The 23,605-nt window shown below is 45.9% G+C and overlaps 1 pseudogene across 1 annotated transcript in view; it reads right to left on the bottom strand.

The window, feature by feature from the left end:
- LOC311139293 (dynein axonemal heavy chain 11-like) overlaps positions 1-23,605 on the bottom strand; it is a 77,711-nt pseudogene that overhangs the window by 27,324 nt on the left and 26,782 nt on the right. Inside the window, exons 24-38 of the transcript in view lie at positions 20,793-20,916; positions 20,550-20,691; positions 19,503-19,664; positions 16,889-17,122; positions 16,187-16,333; positions 15,741-15,854; positions 15,333-15,476; positions 14,695-14,877; positions 13,864-13,965; positions 13,553-13,652; positions 11,910-12,046; positions 11,312-11,548; positions 10,690-10,805; positions 2,862-3,096; positions 383-523 (exon numbers count right to left, since the gene is read on the bottom strand). The product of the transcript in view is annotated as a dynein axonemal heavy chain 11-like (transcript). The remainder of the gene's footprint in view (positions 1-382; positions 524-2,861; positions 3,097-10,689; positions 10,806-11,311; positions 11,549-11,909; positions 12,047-13,552; positions 13,653-13,863; positions 13,966-14,694; positions 14,878-15,332; positions 15,477-15,740; positions 15,855-16,186; positions 16,334-16,888; positions 17,123-19,502; positions 19,665-20,549; positions 20,692-20,792; positions 20,917-23,605) is intronic.

The raw sequence follows: 23,605 nt of genomic DNA, 5'->3' as shown, positions 1-23,605 counted from the left end.
GGTTCTAATCACCTTGAGGGGGAACTGTTACATGGAGTTATATGAGGTTATAATCACCTTGAGGGGGAACTGTTACATGGGTTTATAAGAGGTTTATAAGAGGTTATAATCACCTTGAGGGGGAACTGTTACATGGGGTTATAAGAGGTTTATAAGAGGTTATAATCACCTTGAGGGGGAACTGTTACATGGGTTTATAAGAGGTTTATAAGAGGTTATAATCACCTTGAGGGGGAACTGTTACATGGGGTTATAAGATGTTTATAAGAGGTTCTAATCAACTTCAGTGAGAACTGGTACATGGAGTTATAAGAGGTTATAATCACATTGAGGGGGAACTGGTACATGGAGTTATAAGAGGTTTATAAGAGGTTATAATCACCTTGAGGGGGAACTGTTACATGGGGTTGATTCTGTGCAGGTCGTAGATGACGAAGTAGAACAGAGAGGCTCTCTGGGCAGTGGGGCGGTAGAGCTATCTGGCCTCGTTGATCTTTGTCTCGATCTCTCTGGCCTCCACCACCTGTGTGTGTGTGTCAGTTAACACAATGAGCTATGAACTAGGGCCTTAGTCATGCTCCAGATTTCTTCCCATTTCAGCGTAGCCATAAGTACATGTCATTTGCAGCTAACACTGTGAAATGGAGCGCACATTGTTCTACTAACTAGACTATAAAACAGTAGGCCTATATAATAACACATGGAATTTAAGTCTTGACGCTAGTAGACATCCTAAACCAGAGCTACTTAACTCCCAAATACTACTCTACTGTACATCAGAGTGACCCTTCAGCTTCAACTACTTAACTCCCAAATACTACTCTACTGTACATCAGAGTGACCCTTCAGCTTCAACTACTTAACTCCCAAATACTACTCTACTGTACATCAGAGTGACCCTTCAGCTTCAACTACTTAACTCCCAAATACTACTCTACTGTACATCAGTGACCCTTCAGCTTCAACTACTTAATTCCCAAATACTACTCTACTGTACATCAGAGTGACCCTTCAGCTTCAACTACTTAACTCCCAAATACTACTCTACTGTACATCAGAGTGACCCTTCAGCTTCAACTACTTAACTCCCAAATACTACTCTACTGTACATCAGTGACCCTTCAGCTTCAACTACTTAACTCCCAAATACTACTCTACTGTACATCAGAGTGACCCTTCAGCTTCAACTACTTAACTCCCAAATACTACTCTACTGTACATCAGTGACCCTTCAGCTTCAACTACTTAACTCCCAAATACTACTCTACTGTACATCAGTGACCCTTCAGCTTCAACTACTTAACTCCCAAATACTACTCTACTGTACATCAGAGTGACCCTTCAGCTTCAACTACTTAACTCCCAAATACTACTCTACTGTACATCAGAGTGACCCTTCAGCTTCAACTACTTAACTCCCAAATACTACTCTACTGTACATCAGAGTGACCCTTCAGCTTCAACTACTTAACTCCCAAATACTACTCTACTGTACATCAGTGACCCTTCAGCTTCAACTACTTAACTCCCAAATACTACTCTACTGTACATCAGAGTGACCCTTCAGCTTCAACTACTTAACTCCCAAATACTACTCTACTGTACATCAGTGACCCTTCAGCTTCAACTACTTAACTCCCAAATACTACTCTACTGTACATCAGTGACCCTTCAGCTTCAACTACTTAACTCCCAAATACTACTCTACTGTACATCAGTGACCCTTCAGCTTCAACTACTTAACTCCCAAATACTACTCTACTGTACATCAGAGTGACCCTTCAGCTTCAACTACTTAATTCCCAAATACTACTCTACTGTACATCAGTGACCCTTCAGCTTCAGCTACTTAACTCCCAAATACTACTCTACTGTACATCAGAGTGACCCTTCAGCTTCAGCTACTTAACTCCCAAATACTACTCTACTGTACATCAGTGACCCTTCAGCTTCAACTACTTAACTCCCAAATACCACTCTACTGTACATCAGTGACCCTTCAGCTTCAACTACTTAACTCCCAAATACCACTCTACTGTCCATCAGTGACCCTTCAGCTTCAACTACTTAACTCCCAAATACTACTCTACTGTACATCAGAGTGACCCTTCAGCTTCAACTACTTAATTCCCAAATACTACTCTACTGTACATCAGAGTGACCCTTCAGCTTCAACTACTTAATTCCCAAATACTACTCTACTGTACATCAGAGTGACCCTTCAGCTTCAACTACTTAACTCCCAAATACTACTCTACTGTACATCAGTGACCCTTCAGCTTCAACTACTTAACTCCCAAATACCACTCTACTGTACATCAGAGTGACCCTTCAGCTTCAACTACTTAACTCCCAAATACTACTCTACTGTACATCAGTGACCCTTCAGCTTCAACTACTTAACTCCCAAATACTACTCTACTGTACATCAGTGACCCTTCAGCTTCAACTACTTAACTCCCAAATACTACTCTACTGTACATCAGTGACCCTTCAGCTTCAACTACTTAACTCCCAAATACTACTCTACTGTACATCAGAGTGACCCTTCAGCTTCAACTACTTAACTCCCAAATACTACTCTACTGTACATCAGAGTGACCCTTCAGCTTCAACTACTTAACTCCCAAATACTACTCTACTGTGGTTTGCCATTTCCATTGGTTCAATTGTACCCAGCAAGTCAAATCAAGTGCAACTCAAATATTTTGGAGTATTCGACCCAGCACCCAGTTCTACAATGTAACAACTGACATATACAATGATCACTAAAGAGTTTTGCAGGAGAGAATGACAACTTCTCTCTGCTTCTCCAGTATGTGGGGCTGTGGACTCCATTATAATAGATAACTGCTGCACACATGATCGGTTCCCTCAGCAGGTTGTGTGCTGTGGACCTTGAGTGTCTCCAGGTCCGGTCTCTCGTGGGTCACCACCTGTCCCAGCAGCTGCTCCTCCAGACCTATAGGGGTCACTGTGAAGTTGACGAGGCTGGTCTGGGCCTGCAGCTCCGGGGGGGAAGAGGGGTGAGCTGGAGGATGAGCTGAAAGCTGCTGTTAAACTCACACTCCTTACCCCCCAGCCAAATGTACCTGTGTCAGAGCAGGATGCACAGTGATGGTATTGTATGATTCATTTGACCTGATTATCATGTACAGTACATAGCATTTATACACCAAGATAGACACAATACCTGCATTCATAATCCTGTATAATATACTGTATAACTTGTGATATGTTTAACTTGTGATATTATAATTCTATTACTCATGTGTATTGCAGTTATTACACTAGCCCACTTGATCTTTAAAGCGATACTTCGGGATTTTGGCAATAAGGTCCTCCCCAGAGTCGGATGAACTCGTGGATGCCATTTTTATGTCTCTGTGCGCAGTTTCAAGGAAGTTGCTAACTAGTGCTAGCGCAATTGCTAAAAAGTGTATGGGTATCTGCTAGCATGCTAGTAGATACCCATAGTCTTCCAGTCATTGCGCTAACGCTAGTTAGCATTAGCTCACAAAACTACCTATAACTTCCTTCATACTGGACACAGAGACATACAAAAGGTATCCACGAGCTCATATGACTCTGGGGAAGTAGATAAAGGGCATCATTGCTAAAATCCCGAAGTGTCCCTTTAAACCAGAAGCCCTCTGGTCAGAGATCCTCATGCTACTCCAAACTTTGAATGGTTTAAAATGTTAACCACAGGAAAATAATCTAAAATAAATCCAAGAGATAATCTGTAGTCTCCCAAAGCAGCCGATACAGTATTTATCTGTTCCTGCATTTCAATTCAATTAGCAGAGGCTCGACAAACCCGACCCGGTGGCTTTTCATTTTTCACTAATTACCCTTCCCATGTCAGGCAACGGCCCCCATTTTTTAGGGCCCAGGTTTCCCATGGCCCGGATCTTGTTACACTCTATATCTTCACAAGCAAAAAATTAATGTACTATTGATAGAACCATTAATCCACCAAATTAAAGTCCCGGGCTGATGGATTGGCTTGTAGTCCTCCGTCAGCCATGAAAGGAAATAATTAGTATTCATTACTTCACACTCTACAACATTCCAATTATTAATGAACTTCAGCTGTGGAGCCCCACCGTATCCATCATGGCCACCACAGCAGGTTGTATTAATCACAAGCAGAAACAAGCGCGGGTCATCTACAGCGGATTAACTTATAATCAGATTTACCACAGGGATGAATTGTCACGGGTCGACAGACAGCAGCAGCACTGTATCTGGTAGGAGTTCAATACATTGTGACGTTCTGGCTCCGGGACTCTTAGTTGTGAGCCAGGGTTGTCATTTTCTTTTGGGTGTATTTCTATGTGGGATCTAGTTGTTTCATTTCTATGTTTGGGTTTTATGTTGATTAGTCATATGACTCCCAATCGGAGGTAACGAGTGTCAGCTGTCGGCTCGTTATCTCTGATTGGGAGCCATATTTATACTGTGTGGTTTCACCTTGGTTTTGTGGGTTTTTGTTTCCTTGTTGCTGTTAGTCTTTATCAGTATTGAACTTCACTTTCGTCATATTTGGTTTGTTGTTTTGGTCGTGGTTTCTTTATAATAAAGTCTACGATGTTCGCTCAACACGCTGCGCTTTGGTCTCCTCCTTTTGACGATCGTGACAGAAAAACCCACCACAAAAGGACCAAGCAGCGCGTCCAGGAGCAAAGGGTCTGGACATGGGAGGAGGCGCCGGGTCAGGAGAGAACGTTGGTGGATGTCCTCCTCGGCTGGGGACATATTACCCAGGAGGAGGCCGTCCGGTACCGGAGGGCGATGAAGGGGGAGAACCTGGCAGGAGAGGAGCAACGGCATCGGCAGGGCCATCGTCGGAAGGACGGGAGGCAACCCCAAAAAGTTTTTTGGGGGGGGCACATGGCTTGGGCGGCTGGGCAGCAGGAGGCTGCCACAGGGAGAAAAGGAGAGAAGGCTAACGGAGTACGGGAGCCATTGGCGAGTAGAGGGAGGGAAGTGTTTGTGGCACGGCGTGAAGGACTGATGTGTGTTGCCAGTCCGGTCCGGCCCGTTCCTGATCCTCGGTTGAGGCCAGTGGTGTGTGTTCCCGGTACGGACCGGCCTGTTCCTACTCCAAGCACCAGGTCCACGGTGTGCTACGCCAGCCCGACCCGGCCTGTTCCGGCCACTCGCACCAGGGATGCGGTGCGCGTCGCCAGCCCAGCCCGGCCTGTTCCTGCTCCACGCACCAGGGATAGGGTGCGCTTCGCCAGCCCGGCCCGGCCTGTTCCGGCCACTCGCACCAGGGATACGGTGCGCGTCGCCAGCTCAGCCCGGCCTGTTCCTACTCCACGCACCAGGGATACGGTGCGCTTCGCCAGCCCAGCCCGGCCTGTTCCTACTCCACGCACCAGGGATAAGGTGCGCTTCGCCAGCCCGGCCCGGCCTGTTCCGGCCTCTCGCACCAGGGATACGGTGCGCGTCGCCAGCCCAGCCCGGCCTGTTCCTGCTCTCCGCACTAGGCCTTATGTGCGTCCCCAGGGTCCAGCATGCCCTGTTGCTGCTCTCCGCACTAGGCCTTATGTGCGTCCCCAGGGCCAAGCATGCCCTGTTGCTGCTTCCCGCACTAGCCCTGAGATGCGTGTCCTCAGCCCGGTACCTCCAGTTCCGGCACCACGCATCAGGCCTACGGTGCGTCCCCAGGGCCAAGCATGCCCTGTTGCTTCTCCCCGCACTAGCCCTGAGATGCGTGTCCTCAGCCCGGTACCTCCAGTTCCGGCACCACGCACCAGGCCTACGGTGCGCCTCAGACGGCCAGAGTCTGCCGTCTGCCCAACGGGGCCTGAACTGTCCGTCTGCCCAACGCCGTCTGAACTGCCCGTCTGCCCAACGCCGTCTGAACTGCCCGTCTGCCCAACGCCGTCTGAACTGCCCGTCTGCCCAACGGCGCCTGAACTGCCCGTCTGCCCAACGCCGTCTGAACTGCCCGTCTGCCCAACGCCGTCTGAACTGCCCGTCTGCCCAACGGCGCCTGAACTGCCCGTCTGCCCAACGCCGTCTGAACTGCCCGTCTGCCCAACGCCGTCTGAACTGTCCGTCTGCCCAACGCCGTCTGAACTGCCCGTCTGTACTGAGCCTGCAAAGCCGCCCGTCTGCCATGAGCCTTCAGAGCCGTCCGCCAGACCGGAGCCGCTAGAGCTCTCCGCCAGACAGGATCAGCCAGAGCCTTCCGCCAGACAGGATCAGCCAGAGCCTTCCGCCAGACAGGATCAGCCAGAGCCTTCCGCCAGACAGGATCAGCCAGAGCCTTCCGCCAGACAGGATCAGCCAGAGCCTTCCGCCAGACAGGATCAGCCAGAGCCTTCCGCCAGACAGGAGCAGCCAGAGCCTTCCGTCAGACCGGATCAGCCAGAGCCTTCCGCCAGACAGGAGCAGCCAGAGCCTTCCGCCAGACGGGATCAGCCAGAGCCTTCCGCCAGCCATGAGTGGCCAGATCCGTCAGCCAGCCATGAGCAGCCAGATCCGTCAGCCAGCCATGAGCAGCCAGATCCGTCAGCCAGCCATGAGCCGTCCAGCCAGGATCCGCCAGAGCCGTCCAGCCAGGATCCGCCAGAGCCGTCCAGCCAGGATCCGCCAGAGCCAGCCAGCCAGGATCCGCCATTTAGTCAGGTGCTGCCCCTTAGTCCAGTGCTGCCCCTTAGTCCAGTGCTGCCCCTTAGTCCGGTGCTGTCCCTTAGCCTGGTGCTGCCTCTTAGTCCGGTGCTGCCCATTAATCCAGGTGGGTTTAAGTGGAGGGTGGTCATTGGGAGGAGGTTAAGAAAGCGGGTAGTAACTATAGTGGGGTGGTGGTCAAGCCCGGAGCCGGAACCGCCTCCGGGGAGCAACACCCACCCAGCCCTCCCCTATTGTGGGGTTGTGAGGCGCGGTCGCAGTCCGCGCCTTTAGGGGGGGGTACTGTGACGTTCTGGCTCCGGGACTCTTAGTTGTGAGCCAGGGTTGTCATTTTCTTTTGGGTGTATTTCTATGTGGGATCTAGTTGTTTCATTTCTATGTTTGGGTTTTATGTTGATTAGTCATATGACTCCCAATCGGAGGTAACGAGTGTCAGCTGTCGGCTCGTTATCTCTGATTGGGAGCCATATTTATACTGTGTGGTTTCACCTTGGTTTTGTGGGTTTTTGTTTCCTTGTTGCTGTTAGTCTTTATCAGTATTGAACTTCACTTTCGTCATATTTGGTTTGTTGTTTTGGTCGTGGTTTCTTTATAATAAAGTCTACGATGTTCGCTCAACACGCTGCGCTTTGGTCTCCTCCTTTTGACGATCGTGACATACATGTCCAGTTTCAGATGTTCAATAATATTCACACACTTTGGTTTCACAGGGAAAGGAAGGAACAAGAAAGATGTGTGTCGGTGGTTGAGAACAGGAGGTTGATTTATAGTATTTTCATTTTTCCGTTCGCACCGTAGTTACTTCTTGTTACATTGTGATATGTTGTTCATTTAGAAGATTGAACTCAGATAATCATAAAACAACGGTGGTGTTGAGGTGAATTAATACGCTTGGGGATTGGATTATTTGCTTCATTGGTTCAAAGGGACTCAGTGTAATAGATTGAAATTTATCCACAATTTTTTTTTTTTCACATCATAGTGGATTCATCATCTTCTTTCCATAACATACGCTACTGCAAATGTCCAAATCAACTACAAACTATAGGCTTATGTAGCCTAATTATAGGCCTATGTAGCCTAATGATAAGCCTATGTAGCCTAATTATATGCCTATGTAGCCTAATGATATGCCTATGTAACCTAATGATAAGCCTATGTAGCCTAATGATATGCCTATGTAGCCTAATGATATGCCTGTGTAGCCTAATGATATACCTGTGTAGCCTAATGATATGCCTGTGTAGCCTAATGATATGCCTATGTAGCCTAATGCTATGACTATGTAGCCTAATGATATGCCTGTGTAGCCTAATGATATGCCTGTGTAGCCTAATGACATGCCTATGTAACCTAATGACATGCCTATGTAGCCTAATGATAGGCCTATGTAGCCTAATGATAAGCCTATGCAGCCTAATGATGTGTATTGGAGATTGTTACTCCTGACCAAGGAGCTGTTGAGTGTGATGGTGGTGGTGTTGTGTTGCTCTCAGAAAGGGAAAGGCAAAAGTCCCTTACCCACAAGAGAGGCTGGCTGCCCACTATTCAGGGCTAACCACTGCAGAATAACTGTTCAATATTCACCACATAAAGACTATGAGCAGGCAAACGAACATCTATCATCAGGCGTGAGAGGGTCGATCGATACGTCTGCTTCAGGGATTCAGAACACGCAATACAAATTCATCTATAATCTAAAGAGTAGGGAGCAATCATATCCCACTCAGTCATGTCCCTGTAGCTGTCCACCGCTCAGTGAGACTCTAGCGTCAGTCAGGCAAATCCTCTGGCATTGTTTGTGTCCCAAATGGCACCCTAGTCCCTACAGTAAGGGAAAAAAGTATTTGATCCCCTGCTGATTTTGTATGTTTGCCCACTGACAAAGAAATGATCAGTCTATAATTTTAATGGTAGGTTTATTTGAACAGTGAGAGACAGAACAACAACAATAAAATCCATAAAAACGCATGTCAAAAATGTTATAAATTGATTAGCATTTTAAGGAGGGAAATAAGTATTTGACCCCCTCTCAATCAGAAAGATTTCTGGCTCCCAGGTGTCTTTTATACAGGTAACGAACTGAGATTAGGAGCACACTCTTAAAGGGAGTGCTCCTAATCTCAGTTTGTTACCTGTATAAAAGACACCTGTCCACAGAAGCAATCAATCAATCAGATTCCAAACTCTCCACCATGGTCAAGACCAAAGAGCTCTCCAAGGATGTCAGGGACAAGATTGTAGACCTACACAAGGCTGGAATGGGCTACAAGACCATCGCCAAGCAGCTTGGTGAGAAGGTGACAACAGTTGGTGCGATTATTCGCAAATGGAAGAAACACAAAAGAACTGTCAATCTCCCTCGGCCTGGGGCTCCATGCAAGATCTCACCTCGTGGAGTTGCAATGATCATGAGAACAGTGAGGAATCAGCCCAGAACTACACGGGAGGATCTTGGCAATGATCTCAAGGCAGCTGGGACCATAGTCACCAAGAAAACAATTGTTAACACACTACGCTGTGAAGGACTGAAATCCTGCAGCGCCCGCAAGGACCCCCTGCTCAAGAAAGCACATATACAGGCCCGTCTGAAGTTTTCCAATGAACATCTGAATGATTCAGAGGAGAACTGGGTGAAAGTGTTGTGGTCAGATGAGACCAAAATCGAGCTCTTTGGCATCAACTCAACTCGCCGTGTTTGGAGGAGGAGGAATGCTGCCTATGACCCCAAGAACACCATCCCCACCGTCAAACATGGAGGTGGAAACATTATGCTTTGGGGGTGTTTTTCTGCTAAGGAGACAGGACAACTTCACCGCATCAAAGGGACGATGGACGGGGCCATGTACCGTCAAATCTTGGGTGAGAACCTCCTTCCCTCAGCCAGGCCATTGAAAATGGGTCGTGGATGGGTATTCCAGCATGACAATGATCCAAAACACACGGCCAAGGCAACAAAGGAGTGGCTCAAGAAGAGGCACATTAAGGTCCTGGAGTGGCCTAGCCAGTCTCCAGACCTTAATCCCATAGAAAATATGTGGAGGGAGCTGAAGGTTCGAGTTGCCAAACGTCAGCCTCGAAACCTTAATGACTTGGAGAAGATCTGCAAAGAGGAGTGGTACAAAATCCCTCCTGAGATGTGTGCAAACCTGGTGGCCAACTACAAGAAACGTCTGACCTCTGTGATTGCCAACAAGGGTTTTTCCACCAAGTACTAAATCATGTTTTGCAGAGGGGTCTTATTTCCCTCATTTAAAATGCAAATCAATTTATAACATTTTTGACATGCGTTTTTCTGGATTTTGTTGTTGTTATTCTGTCACTGTTCAAATAAACCTACCATTAAAATTATAGACTGATCATGTCTTTGTCAGTGGGCAAACATACAAAATCAGCAGGGGATCAAATACTTTTTTCCCTCACTGTATCTAGTGCACTACTTTTGACCAGGGCCCATAGGGTTGTGCACTATATAGGAAATAGGGTTCGCAGCCATTCGGGATCGCAGACATTGTCTAATACTGTCCCACAGGCCCATATTTAGACACATTGGGATAGTATTATTATTGACTTGTATATCAAAAGGGATATAAAACCATGGATCGATTAGTAATGTGTAGACAAGACTAGTTACAGGCTATTAGCACAACTCTAGAATAAATAGCTTTAGCAAAGAAAGCAAATTGTGTACAGTATGGTAATTGCATAGGGCAACTGTGGCTTAAAGACAAAAAGCCTCACGATTTGTCTCCTGCAAGGCCAGTTTCCTGAACACAGATTAAGGCTAATCCTAGACTAAAAAGGACTTTCAATGGAAATTCTCAGTTGAAAGTGCTTTTTAGTCCAGTACAAGGGTTAATCTGTCTGGGAAACCGCCCCACCTAGAGATTTCATTGGTCAATTCCTGAGCCAGTAGATCTGTATAGGGACAGGTAGACCAAGGACCATTGTCACTACTTGCCTTCCTTCCTTGATGGTGTTTCTCCCCAGTTGTGGCTCCAGGACTGGGTCAACTCTCTCCTGTAGGTTCTCAATCAGAACAGTCTCTGGTGTTTCTCCCCAGGAGTGGCTCCAGGAATGGGTCAACTCTCTCCTGTAGGTTCTCAATCAGAACAGTCTCTCCACAGGCCAGGGCTCGCTCTACCACATCCAAATACCTGTAGGGAATGAAGTTGGTAACACTTTATAGGAAGTACATACGAATAATGCTTTATAACATCCTGTATAATGACTTATAATACACTTACAATTGTATTATGAAGCATTATAAAGGATGTTATAAAGCATTAAACGTACAGTAAGTATTTCATATAAAGTGTTACCAGAATGATTCACTAGAATCTACTTTTTTACATTGTGTAACTGGCAAGCCCATGGACACCTATGTAGTTGATGATTAGTAGTGACCAGGGATTAGCCTGGTCCCATCCTGAATCTACTGTCCAGACACCATATTCTATGGTTATCATACCCTACTGTATATGTTTGGCTAAAGCACAAACAGACTGGACCACTTGGACAGACACTGTCCAGTGATACAAAACAACCCCTGGTGACCATCAATGTTCCAAGTCCAACTTGCTTCCCTTCCTTTTTCACAGCCCCTCTGAAATCTCCACTATCATTGATGAAATCCGTCAAAACAACGCCCTCCCTCTCTCACCCCATCTGGTGGAGCTGCTCCACCCTGAGCTCTGGCCCACAGTGCCTGCGGAGCCACTTGATGCCTTGCCGCTGGGGTGTCGATCATGAGTGGCCAGCGCTCGCCGGTGGTCAGGATGGCAGCATCCTCTGTGGACATCCTATCGTTTGGCAGGCCCTGGTTGTGCCAGGCAGCCACGGCGGGGTCGTCTGTAAGCATGAGGACAGGGTCCAGGCCGTCTGTCAGGGGGATTTGGACCTGGAACACACGGAAAGACAGACAGATGGCACCCTGTTCACTTTATAGTGCACTACATAAGGAATAGGGTGCCATTTGGAAGCGACAGCAGTGAGGCGGTGATGTCACTCGGTTGGCTGTGTGTGGGGTACAGACTGTTAGAGAGAGAGGTAACAGTGTTTCACCAAGATTCATTTCCAGGCGGGTTATCCCTAAATTAACATCCAAACTCAAAATGTTCAAATAAAATCAATTAAAGACCATGAATAAAGACAGTTTAGGACATATCTAAACAATAAAGGAAAAAGGAGAAGCTTTATACTGCACTGCTGGTCAAAAGTAGTGCACTACATAGGGAATAGGGTGCCATTTGGGATCTTGCCCGTTGTGACTGTACGAAGGCTATCCAGGCTTCGTAGAGCAGTTGGTGTCGGCAGGGCCTGGTGAAGTAACCCACGTAGGAGATGAAGGCTGAGGTGAGGTGAACATCACCACACAGTCTTCTCCTGGTTCTTCTGACTGGGACACACACACTCACACACACACACCAGGCTTCTTCATGACAATATACACCACCAAAAGCAGTATGAAATGTAGTCTATAATATATGTATATGATCACTTTTAGGATGAACTGGAAAATTGGTATATACATTTAGCTTCAAAGCCACCTCAAATATTTCAAACTATGGGATGAACCGTTAATCTAGGCTGAAATGTATTTCCCCACCCAGTCTATCGGCCAAACTAGAAAAACCTAAAGCAATAAAGTATACAACGGTAATTCCACCAAACTGGCTTTGAATGTTTGCCTGCAAATTCGCTCAGCATTTATTTAGCATCCATTTAATCCTTCGATGGTATGACCATCTGTGACATCTTGAACACGGTAAATCACGCGTGGCGTTTCTTCACAAGGGGCCAGAATCTGTGGCATAATAAATTCCCAGACAGTTAAAAATCACTATAATTTTACCCTAATGCATTATGGGTTGTCTGTAATATCACTCAGTCTTGGGGTGAAGTGTTTTTAATTTCCAACAGCTGTTGAGCCTGTGAGGTAAGTTAATGATTAAATATAGACGGTCTGATTTATTAGTCTAAATACCATCGCTTCCAGATCAATGCCATAAAGACAAATAATTTATCTTGATATGTTGAAAAGCCAAGCTGTCCCATGCTAGCCACATTTGTTTTGTTGAATAAGAAAGTAGAACGTATGAATATGGCCATTGCAGAAAAACATGACTCCCTTTTGGGATTTCACATTAACGGACCGACATAAAGATGTTGGATATCCACAGGACCACTTTGTTTTAAGAGGTAACACCTGGACTAGATGTGCGTAGAATATAAGACACTGTAGGCAAAATATGAATTCCAAACAATTTAGCATGAATACTGGTCAAAAGATTGATAGTAAAGAGCAGTATCAATTACAATGTATACATATCGATACCGAATACATACATACACACACACACACTTCTTCAGGCCAGTCTGCTGCCCAGCTTGAATGTACTGTCCATGCAGCCTTCCTACCATATCTCTTCTCCTCTGGGCCGTTGGCCAGACAGAGAGACAGTAGCCCAGTTTAATGGTGCGTTTGCTGTGGTCCGTCCCCCTCGTCCCTGATCCCCAACAGGCTGGCTAGCCACACCTGAAGCTCCATCCCCTCCACCACACTACAACCAGACACAGCCACATCACAGGGACATTATAACAAGTCCTCATCCAGGTTACTGATGCACTTCTGTCAACCCCACCTCCTGGTAGACACCGTACCTCGGGCCCTGTGACCAGTCACTTCCTCTATGCCAGATGAGACACACTGACACACTGATCCCTGATACACACTGTAGTGCCGAACCGTACGGTGCTGGCTCGTGTAGTTTCTTTTCACATTGTCGGTTCCAGAAGCTACGGTGGATTGTAAACACCACGCAGTCTAGAGCAGCTGGGTTTGGCTCTAGTGTGTATCAGGCATGACAGGACTGACCCCCGGCCCAGCCCCTCCTCTCTGTACCTCCAGGCCCTTGGCCAGCTGGTTGGCCAGCTCGATGGGTCACTTCCCCCTGGCACTGGACCTTCTCATCAGCAGCCGTCTCAAACTGGACTGTGAGGCTCTGCAGGTTGACAGAAACACCACAGAATCACAGACACATGACAAAACAATGTGGAATGTCATCTGGTCATTGGTTCACATCCAACCCCTGTTGTTAAACACACCACAGATTAGATAGGCTTCATGACAAGACAATGCTGAGTGGCATATGGTCATTGTGTGAGCTGGTGATTTCAACCCAGCATGGTGACTGATAATATAACACTTCTTACCTCCAGTTTCTTTCTAACTGTCAGCAGTTTGGCTGTTGCACTCTCCAGCTCGCTGTTAGCCTGGGACAAAGCTTGTCTCTTTGATGTTACCTCACAGTAAACCTATCATTGAGACAAACAGAAAAAGAAAAAACTGGCATATTACTTTAACTAGTGTTGAAATTCAACTATGTACAGACAATTTTGTTAACTGTGCTAATAATTGCATTGTTCCTTCCTGCATGTACACCCCCAGTCAAACGTTTGGACACACCTACTCATTCACACCTACTCATTTCAGCGTTTTTCTTTATTTTTACTATTTTCTACATTGTAGAATAACAGTGAAAACATCAAAACTATGATTGAGAGAATGCCAAGAGTGTGCAAAGCTGTCATCAAGGCAAAGGGTGGCTACTTTGAAGAATCTAAAATCTAAAATATATTTTGATTTGTTTAACACTTTTTTGGTTGCTACATGATTCCATATGTGTTTTTTCATAGTTTTGATGTCTTCACTATTATTCTACAATGTAGAAAATAGTAAAAATAAAGAAAAACCCTTGAATGAGTAGGTGTGTCCAAACTTTTGACTGGTACTGTTTATGAATAAAACAATTGATTAATGATTTAATGATATTCTATCAATGTCATTCAATCTGATATTATAATAATATATGCCATTTAGCAAAAGCGTTTAACCAAAGTGACTTACAGTACTACATGTCCGTATACTGTCGTTGCAAAGCTCCATGCTCTACTAACCGAGCCACACAGGACCATATCATCTGACATTCAAACTGTCTTAATGATACACATCAAAGCTCTATTTCAGACTGGTCTCTGTCTGACCTCGTACTATCTGACGATGTTGATGGCCCAGGCACAGAGTCCTGCGGCGGCGGTGGACTTGGTCCTGACCAGGTCAGGGTGAAACTCTGGGTTCCTCAGGTACTCCTGCTTCACCACCACCAGACATGACTCAGCGATGTGCTCCTTGTCATACGACACCAGCGCCTGCAGGAAGTCATCCACCTGTATTGCCACAGGGCGATAAGTATGCATTAAGATACAATACATATTCATGTAGAATGCGTGATGTACTGTTGTCAGTCAAGTGGAACTAACACAGCTTTTGACAGTAAAACACGTCTTGCACATGTTGATGATGTCACAAGGCAGACTATTGTCAGATTGGTTGATGGACTTGTTGAGACAACGTAATAAAGACTATCCAGGAATGTTTATCACTTGAAAATAACAAAATACCACCAGCTCTTTTTCAGAGTGTTTCTCGTTCAGACCAGAGTACAGTACAGTACAGTGGTGCTGGCTTCTTTCATAACTATATTCATAGAGCCATCATCCAGCTGTGTTGTGAGGATGAGACATGCAGGGTACAGGGTCAAGGCCCAGACCCAGATTACACTGGCATCCCTCAGACAGATGATGATGTGATTGACACAGTGACAGGTGGTAACCCTGGTTACCTTGCCCATGAAGGCCCGGGCTGTCTTCCAGCTCCGCTCCTTGGGGACGCGGGCGTGCGGAGCCAGCAGCACCATCACCGCCGCCGCCACTTTGATCACCGCTGCCGGAGGGTTGGCGAACGATTTCAGCTCTGTCAGATTCACCTGGAGACAGATACAATGTACCACCAGGTAGTTATTGTAGAAGAGAATTTCTTCTCAACAACTTACCTGGCTTTATGACGGTTGAATAAATCAATCAAGAACCATATAAAACAAACCAGAAGGATCATTAGATAGATTAGTGATTTAGACACACAGCAAGCACTGTAACTAACTGGTTCATTTACAGATTGACTGGTTACCTTATTAGATATGTGGCTTAGCTACAATTGCTCTGTAATCTACGACATGATTTGAGTATTGTACCTTGTTGAGAGTGTCCAGCGCTGCAGTAGCAGCCTGCACAATGGGCTCTGCCTTGAACAGGTCAGTCTCACAGTCCCTCTGCTTCAGTGAAACCTCTGTCTGGATGACAGACACCTGAACAGAGGACACAGACTCTATTGTCACTCCTTCAACTAAGAGGTATTGACCTTCTTTTGTGAAATAATTGTTTCCTATTGAGTCCAGACCTGGGTCAAACCCATCACGTCAAGTATTTGTCTTGAAAGTATTTGAGGTGCGCTTGATTGATCTTGGGGTTTGCACTTTTAGGACTATTCTATTGTCCATTTTACTGGGCATAAGTAAATCAAGTGCAACTTAAGTATTAAAAATGACATCTAGTAATACAGATATTTTATACAGTGTATGTAATGGAACCAGGTCTGATTAGGTATTTAACTATTGTTAATATGGTGAGAAGCGGTGACCTTCTGAGCTGCTACATCTGCAGCCTCTCTCTGGCAGCTGACTCTCTCTGTCTGCTGTCCAATCTTAGTGAAGAGAGCTTCTGCATCAGCATTCGTCAGGGTCAGATCCTCTTCCTGGGACGGCAGTTTGCCTTTTAGCTCCTCAACCTACAGTAAACCGCACAGTCCCGTAAGAGGATGCATCTCAGACGGCACCCTATTCCCTATCTAGTGCACTACTTTTGACCGGAACCTATAGGGCTGTGGTCAAAAGTAGTGCAGTATATAGAGAACAGGGTGCCATTTGGGAAACATACATGAATATCATCATACCTTGGATAATGAATCTGATTTATGTCACGTCTATGTTAATGATATTATAATACGTCTTCTGATGGCATTTTTTTCTGTAACAAAAACTGATTAAATAAATGGAAATCCAATGTTGTACTCCTCTTTGCGGCAATAGCTATAAAATGTGATTTACATACATTTCAAGGTTTATCAGCAGCATTCAATCAGTGTAAAGGCAAAAGGCATTATACAAATGTGCTACTCAAACCTTCTCTGATCTTGTACCACAGCCTTGAGGTTCTGATATTAACGTTAAAGGCTGCAATTCCAAATGGCACCCTATTCCCTACATAGTGCAGGGGCCTGGTCAAAAGTAGTGCACCATACAGGGAATAGGGTGCCATTTGGGACCCACTCATAGACTCCTACCTGAGCGGCGGTAGTCTGGAGCTTCTGAAGGCCGCTGACAAGGCGCTTCATCTTCCAGCGGATCTGAGCCCGGCTCGTCCCCAGGAGCTTGCTGTACAGGGTGATCTGCTGGAGAAAGCTCTTTGGAGTGGTGTAATTGTACCTCTTCTCAGTGCACCTGTATTTTTCACTTGCCTGGTTGACACTGGTGTGAACGCAGGCCATGAAAAGACTGATGGATTTCTGGACGGCGGGCTGTAAAAATAAGCAGAGGTGGGGGGGTGTGAGAGAGGGGGGGAAACAGAGAAAGGGGGGAGAAGGGAGAAGCACAGCAGGGGCGCTCTGGATTGAGTGGAATTTTACGTCCCCAAGCTGATGGGGCCTGAAATATTATCTTCATAAATTCTGAATTCATCTACAAGTTTTGCCATTTTACTTGGCCAGCCTCGACTCACTCAATCCGAAATTTAAGGGCAGCTAGCAGGAATGATTAGGCTTTGAAACCACTGGGAAAATAATGTGTTTAAGGCCTGTGACATGCAGCGCATAACGCAGAGGCTCTGTTTACATTATCCATCATGTCCTTCAACTTTCTTGACACAGTCCTGGGTATTACACAGTACTCTACTGACTGGGTATTACACAGTACTCTACTGACTGGGTATTACACAGTACTCTACTGACTGGGTATTACACAGTACTCTACTGACTGGGTATTACACAGTACTCTACTGACTGGGTATTACACAGTACTCTACTGACTGGGTATTACACAGTACTCTACTGACTGGGTATTACACAGTACTCTACTGACTGGGTATTACACAGTACTCTACTGACTGGGTATTACACAGTACTCTACTGACTGGGTATTACACAGTACTCTACTGACTGGGTATTACACAGTACTCTACTGACTGGGTATTACACAGTACTCTACTGACTGGGTATTACACAGTACTCTACTGCACACAGTGTAGAAGCTACAACATAGTCCTACTGACTGGTTATTTATCATAGTACTGCTCAATGACCCACCATGTCACAATTAATCACACGCCGTTAGGGATCAATTAATGCAAAAACAAAGTAGCACAGAGAACAGGGCTCACACCTGAACATCACTCACAAAAGGCCATTGTACATGATCCAGGATCCAGAGAGAAAAATCATTAGTAATTAAGATCTGACATAATGCCTTTTGACAAAGTGTTGAATGTTCAGTTGAGATGCGGAGCGGCAAAGTTCTCATTGATTTACCTAGTTCATCCATTATTTGTGGCTTGTGCATTTTTAAACTCCATATAAATGAGTGTTTCATGTGCTGTTGTGTTTACCTAATCCTTTAACAAGACAAACATTTTTTTATACTGATTGCTTTATATGTAATCTTTCACAAATAATTATTTGATTTCAGGTTTCAACTTCTCATATAAGGCAGGGATATATCCATATTTCCATTTGATGGTTGTTTTCATCGCTGCCAGACTCAAGTGCTTGGAGTTGAGGCCAGTGACCCTCTGTTTAACTACTGGAAGTGGGTCATTCAAATCATACAGTTTTGGAGTAACACAGTGTAATGGAGAAAAGGTCAATAACATTGCCACGCGCGCACACACAGAGAGACACAAATTCACACACACAACAGGGAAATCACACACACACACACACACACACACACACACACTCCTATAGTCTTCTCCCACTGGTCCCCAGCAGCAGCAGCATGTGAAGGCCCTTCCTGTTAGTGCGGCGACAGCTGTGCCTCCTGAGAGGGTCGTCGTTACCGTATTAATCACTCTACTCTCATTAACATAAATGATCCTGGGTACTGATCGTTCCACTGCCATGAGGGAAAACAATGATACGTCTACTCTGCAGACACACACACACACACACACACACGGGAGTCATCTGCCATGTGACCAGCCATTTGTCAGTAGCTCAGTGTGTCTCAGTGGATAAGTAATGATGAGGGATCTATGGTAAAGTTAATACAGCTGCACTGCTTTAATTACAAGATGTTCATTAAAAGTCTAACTGACTAAGTCTTAAACCCTTTAAGAGTGTCATTAGGAAAGACATTGCCAAAACACACTACAGCACTGTGTCAACTGTTGTTCTATTCTAGAACACCATGGTTATTACAACTAACTGTTACATCTAACCTGTATAGCAGAATGCTGTTGTCAGTCTCCAACCTTACTGTATGTAGCTCCATTCCTGTGTATTTTATTTTATTCATCTTGTGTTACTATTTTTACTATAATTTTAAAACTCTGCATCGTTGGGAAGGGCTCGTAAGCAAGTCTACACCAGTTTTATTCGGCGCATGTGAGAAAATGTAATTTGATTTGATTTGATTTAACATAGACCACAGAGATAACATCCAGATCAGAAACACCATCATATCAGTCAAACTACACAGCATTGTAGTGTCATTCATCTATTGGGAACAGACCAGAGCTGTGTAAAACACATTTCACATCGTGTCGCAAAATCACTCCAAATGAATGGGCACCTCTGATGAATTTGGGCCGTTTCCTGTTGAAGTATTTCAAAGAATTGGAATAGGGTCTGAACCCAGGCCTGGTAAAGCAGAGTAGACTACAGTACCTTGCTGAGAGTGCCTCACCTCAATGTCCTCAATCTCCTGGATGAACCTGAGGCTGACAGACTGCAGGGCCTCAAGGGGCCAGGGGTGGAACCAGTCCATGGTGGTGCAGTGGACCAGGGCAGGGAAGAGACAGGCCCTGAGACGCAGGGCACTGCCCACAGGAGACAGACACAGAACCAGCTAGAGAGAGACACCATCCGCATGGCAGGAAGAAGGATGTGAGGTTCAGACAGACAAGGACACATCATATTCGTCCCAAATGGCACCCTATTCCCTATTTAGTGCCCTACTTTTGACCAGGCCCCATAGGGAGGCCCATATGGGGCCTACTATGTTCATGGCTGCGTCCCAAATAGCACCCTATACCCTACAAAGCCATGAACATACAGGCCCTGGGAGAGATGGGGCTCTGGGTGGCTAACCACCATGCCAGACAGGCCCTTTGGGCAGACATGCAGGGTAAACACACAGACACATATGTGCACATTGCCCAACACAGACATAAAAGGATGTATGCCCAAATGCACATACTGTATGACAACACACACGCAGTCATAGACCACTGAAATGGCAAATGCATCCAAAAGAAAACATCCTCTTTTATCAGAGCGAGACAAACTGGCAGCCTACCTGTTCTCCCTCCCTCTTTCTTTCCCTCTCACGCCCCTTCCTCCCTTCATCTCTCTCCCTCCATCTTTCTATCTCTCTCTCGCTCTCTCCCTGTTTTCTAGTCCGTTGTGGGGCATGTCTGGCATGTGCAGTGAGCCACAGACCAGTTGGATCTAACAGACAGGAAACCCCAGTTGAGGCCTGTCGGGGACAACGGATGGATTAGCTGGACTAGGAACATGTGCACTGTCTGAGACAACTCTTTCCTTCCTCTACTTCAGCCCCCTGAGTCTCTGTCTGGCTCTGGCAAGGCATCTAACCATAACAACCATTCAACAGGGCAGAATTCATAAAGCCGTGTCTTAACCGACTATCTCCCTCTAGATTCTGAGGGGAATGTACAGTAAGCAGATTACCTACAGATCAGAAAGAGTCAAGTGTCTGACTGAACTGGACCGTGAGTTGGAGTCGGACCTGGTTGATGAAGAACCTCCAGCAGTTGTCTCTGGTGTCCAGCAGGCCCAGCCCCCGGACCTCAGTCCTCCCCCCGGCTACAATCCATCCACCTCCTCCTCACTGAACAGGTCAGGGATCTCACCTGGGGAAACAGACATACAACACCACCAACAGAGACGAGGGAGGGATTGAGAATTGTAATTCCCAGTGACTTGCTCTACGGGAGAACCCTTAGGTAGTCACCTGATGCCAGCAGGTTGTTGATGATGACCAGGAAGCGTTCGTCTGGTATCTGAGCGTCAGTCACGAGCAGAGCTATGGGTTGGTTATTTACCCTTGTACTCAAGTACAACCCAGTCAGATCAAACTAGAACACAGATACAGTAGAGAACACAGTAACAGTCAGGGTCAGTAGAGAACACAGTAACAGTGAGGGTCAGTAGAGAACACAGTAACAGTCAGGGTCAGTAGAGAACACAGTAACAGTCAGGGTCAGTAGAGAACACAGTAACAGTCAGGGTCAGTAGACAACACAGTAACAGTCAGGGTCAGTAGAGAACACAGTAACAGTCAGGGTCAGTAGAGAACACAGTAACAGTCAGGGTCAGTAGACAACACAGTAACAGTCAGGGTCAGTAGAGAACACAGTAACAGTCAGGGTCAGTAGACAACACAGTAACAGTCAGGGTCAGTAGAGAACACAGTAACAGTCAGGGTCAATAGAGACAGAACACAGTAACAGTCAGGGTCAGAAGTGACAGAACACAGTAACAGTCAGGGTCAGTAGAGACAGAACACAGTAACAGTCAGGGTCAGTAGAGACAAAACACAGTAACAGTCAGGGTCAGTAGAGAACACAGTAACAGTCAGGGTCAGTAGAGAACACAGTAACAGTCAGGGTCAGTAGAGAACACAGTAACAGTCAGGGTCAGTAGAGAACACAGTAACAGTCAGTGTCAGTAGAGAACACAGTAACAGTCAGTGTCAGTAGAGAACACAGTAACAGTCAGGGTCAGTAGAGAACACAGTAACAGTCAGGGTCAGTAGAGAACACAGTAACAGTCAGGGTCAGTAGAGAACACAGTAACAGTCAGGGTCAATAGAGAACACAGTTACAGTCAGGGTCAGTAGAGAACACAGTAACAGTCAGGGTCAGTAGAGAACACAGTAACAGTCAGGGTCAGTAGAGACAGAACACAGTAACAGTCAGGGTCAGTAGAGACAGAACACAGTAACAGTCAGGGTCAGTAGAGAACACAGTAACAGTCAGGGTCAGTAGAGAACACAGTAACAGTCAGGGTCAGTAGAGAACACAGTAACAGTCAGGGTCAGTAGAGACAGAACATAGTAACAGTCAGGGTCAGTAGAGACAGAACACAGTAACAGTCAGGGTCAGTAGAGAACACAGTAACAGTCAGGGTCAGTAGAGAACACAGAAACAGTCAGGGTCAGTAGAGAACACAGTAACAGTAAGGGTAAGTAGAGAACACAGTAACAGTCAGGGTCAGTAGAGAACACAGTAACAGTCAGGGTCAATAGAGAACACAGTTACAGTCAGGGTCAGTAGAGAACACAGTAACAGTCAGGGTCAGTAGAGAACACAGTAACAGTCAGGGTCAGTAGAGACAGAACACAGTAACAGTCAGGGTCAGTAGAGACAGAACACAGTAACAGTCAGGGTCAGTAGAGAACACAGTAACAGTCAGGGTCAGTAGAGAACACAGTAACAGTCAGGGTCAGTAGAGAACACAGTAACAGTCAGGGTCAGTAGAGACAGAACATAGTAACAGTCAGGGTCAGTAGAGACAGAACACAGTAACAGTCAGGGTCAGTAGAGACAGAACACAGTAACAGTCAGGGTCAGTAGAGAACACAGTAACAGTCAGGGTCAGTAGAGAACACAGTAACAGTCAGGGTCAGTAGAGACAGAACACAGTAACAGTCAGGGTCAGTCGAGAACACAGTAACAGTCAAGGTCAGTAGAGAACACAGTAACAGTCAGGGTCAGTAGAGAACACAGTAAAAGTCAGGGTCAGTAGAGAACACAATAACAGTCAGGGTCAGTAGAGAACACAGTAACAGTCAGGGTCAGTAGAGAACACAGTAACAGTCAGGGTCAATAGAGAACACAGTAACAGTCAGGGTCAGTAGAGAACACAGTAACGGTTAGGGTCAGTAGAGAACACAGTAACAGTCACGTTCAGTAGAGAACACAGTAACAGTCAGGGTCAGTAGAGAACACAGTAACAGTCAGGGTCAGTAGAGATAGAACACAGTAACAGTCAGGGTCAGTAGAGATAGTAACAGTCAGGGTCAGTAGAGACAGAACACAGTAACAGTCAGTGTCAGTAGAGAACACAGTAACAGTTAGGGTCAGTAGAGAACACAGTAACAGTTAGGGTCAGTAGAGAACACAGTAACAGTCAGGGTCAGTAGAGAACACAGTAACAGTCAGTGTCAGTAGAGAACACAGTAACAGTCAGGGCCAGTAGAGAACACAGTAACAGTCAGGGTCAGTAGAGAACACAGTAACAGTCAGGGTCAGTAGAGAACACAGTAACAGTCAGGGTCAGTAGAGAACACAGTAAGCAGAGCTGGTTGGTCTGGTTCTTTACGCCATTCCACAGCCAAGTCCACCTACACTTTAGAGCATAAGAGTGTGTTCACTAGGAACCCAACAGAAAAGAAGACGTAATGAAAGGGGAAGGGGGGGTGATCCCTTGTGTGCCATAATGAACACAGGCCAGATTGACAGTAGAAACACTTCACTTGAAGCTGCTTCTCTAACATTCTTCAAGCAGTAAAAGTTGTGGTGTAATCTGAAAATATTATTCAACACGATGGTGCTCATTGAAGAATCTTGAGGTGTTCAAGATAAATGAAGTGGCTCATCACCATGACGCTGCAGAGAGAGAGAGAGAGAGAGAGAGAGAGAGCGAGAGGACTCTGGTCTGCGCTATGGGCCCTGATCAAAAGTAGTGCACTACATAGGGAATTGGTTGCTATTTGGGAGGCAGCCGTGATCTTTAAACAGATGATTAAAGGGATAAGTCCTG

The sequence above is a fragment of the Coregonus lavaretus genome (genome assembly GCF_964263955.1).
Source record: "Coregonus lavaretus genome assembly, chromosome: 13".
Classification (NCBI taxonomy): Eukaryota; Metazoa; Chordata; class Actinopteri; order Salmoniformes; family Salmonidae; genus Coregonus; species Coregonus lavaretus.
Note: the sequence above shows the minus strand (reverse complement) of the source record. Positions and strands in the feature narration are given on the sequence as shown.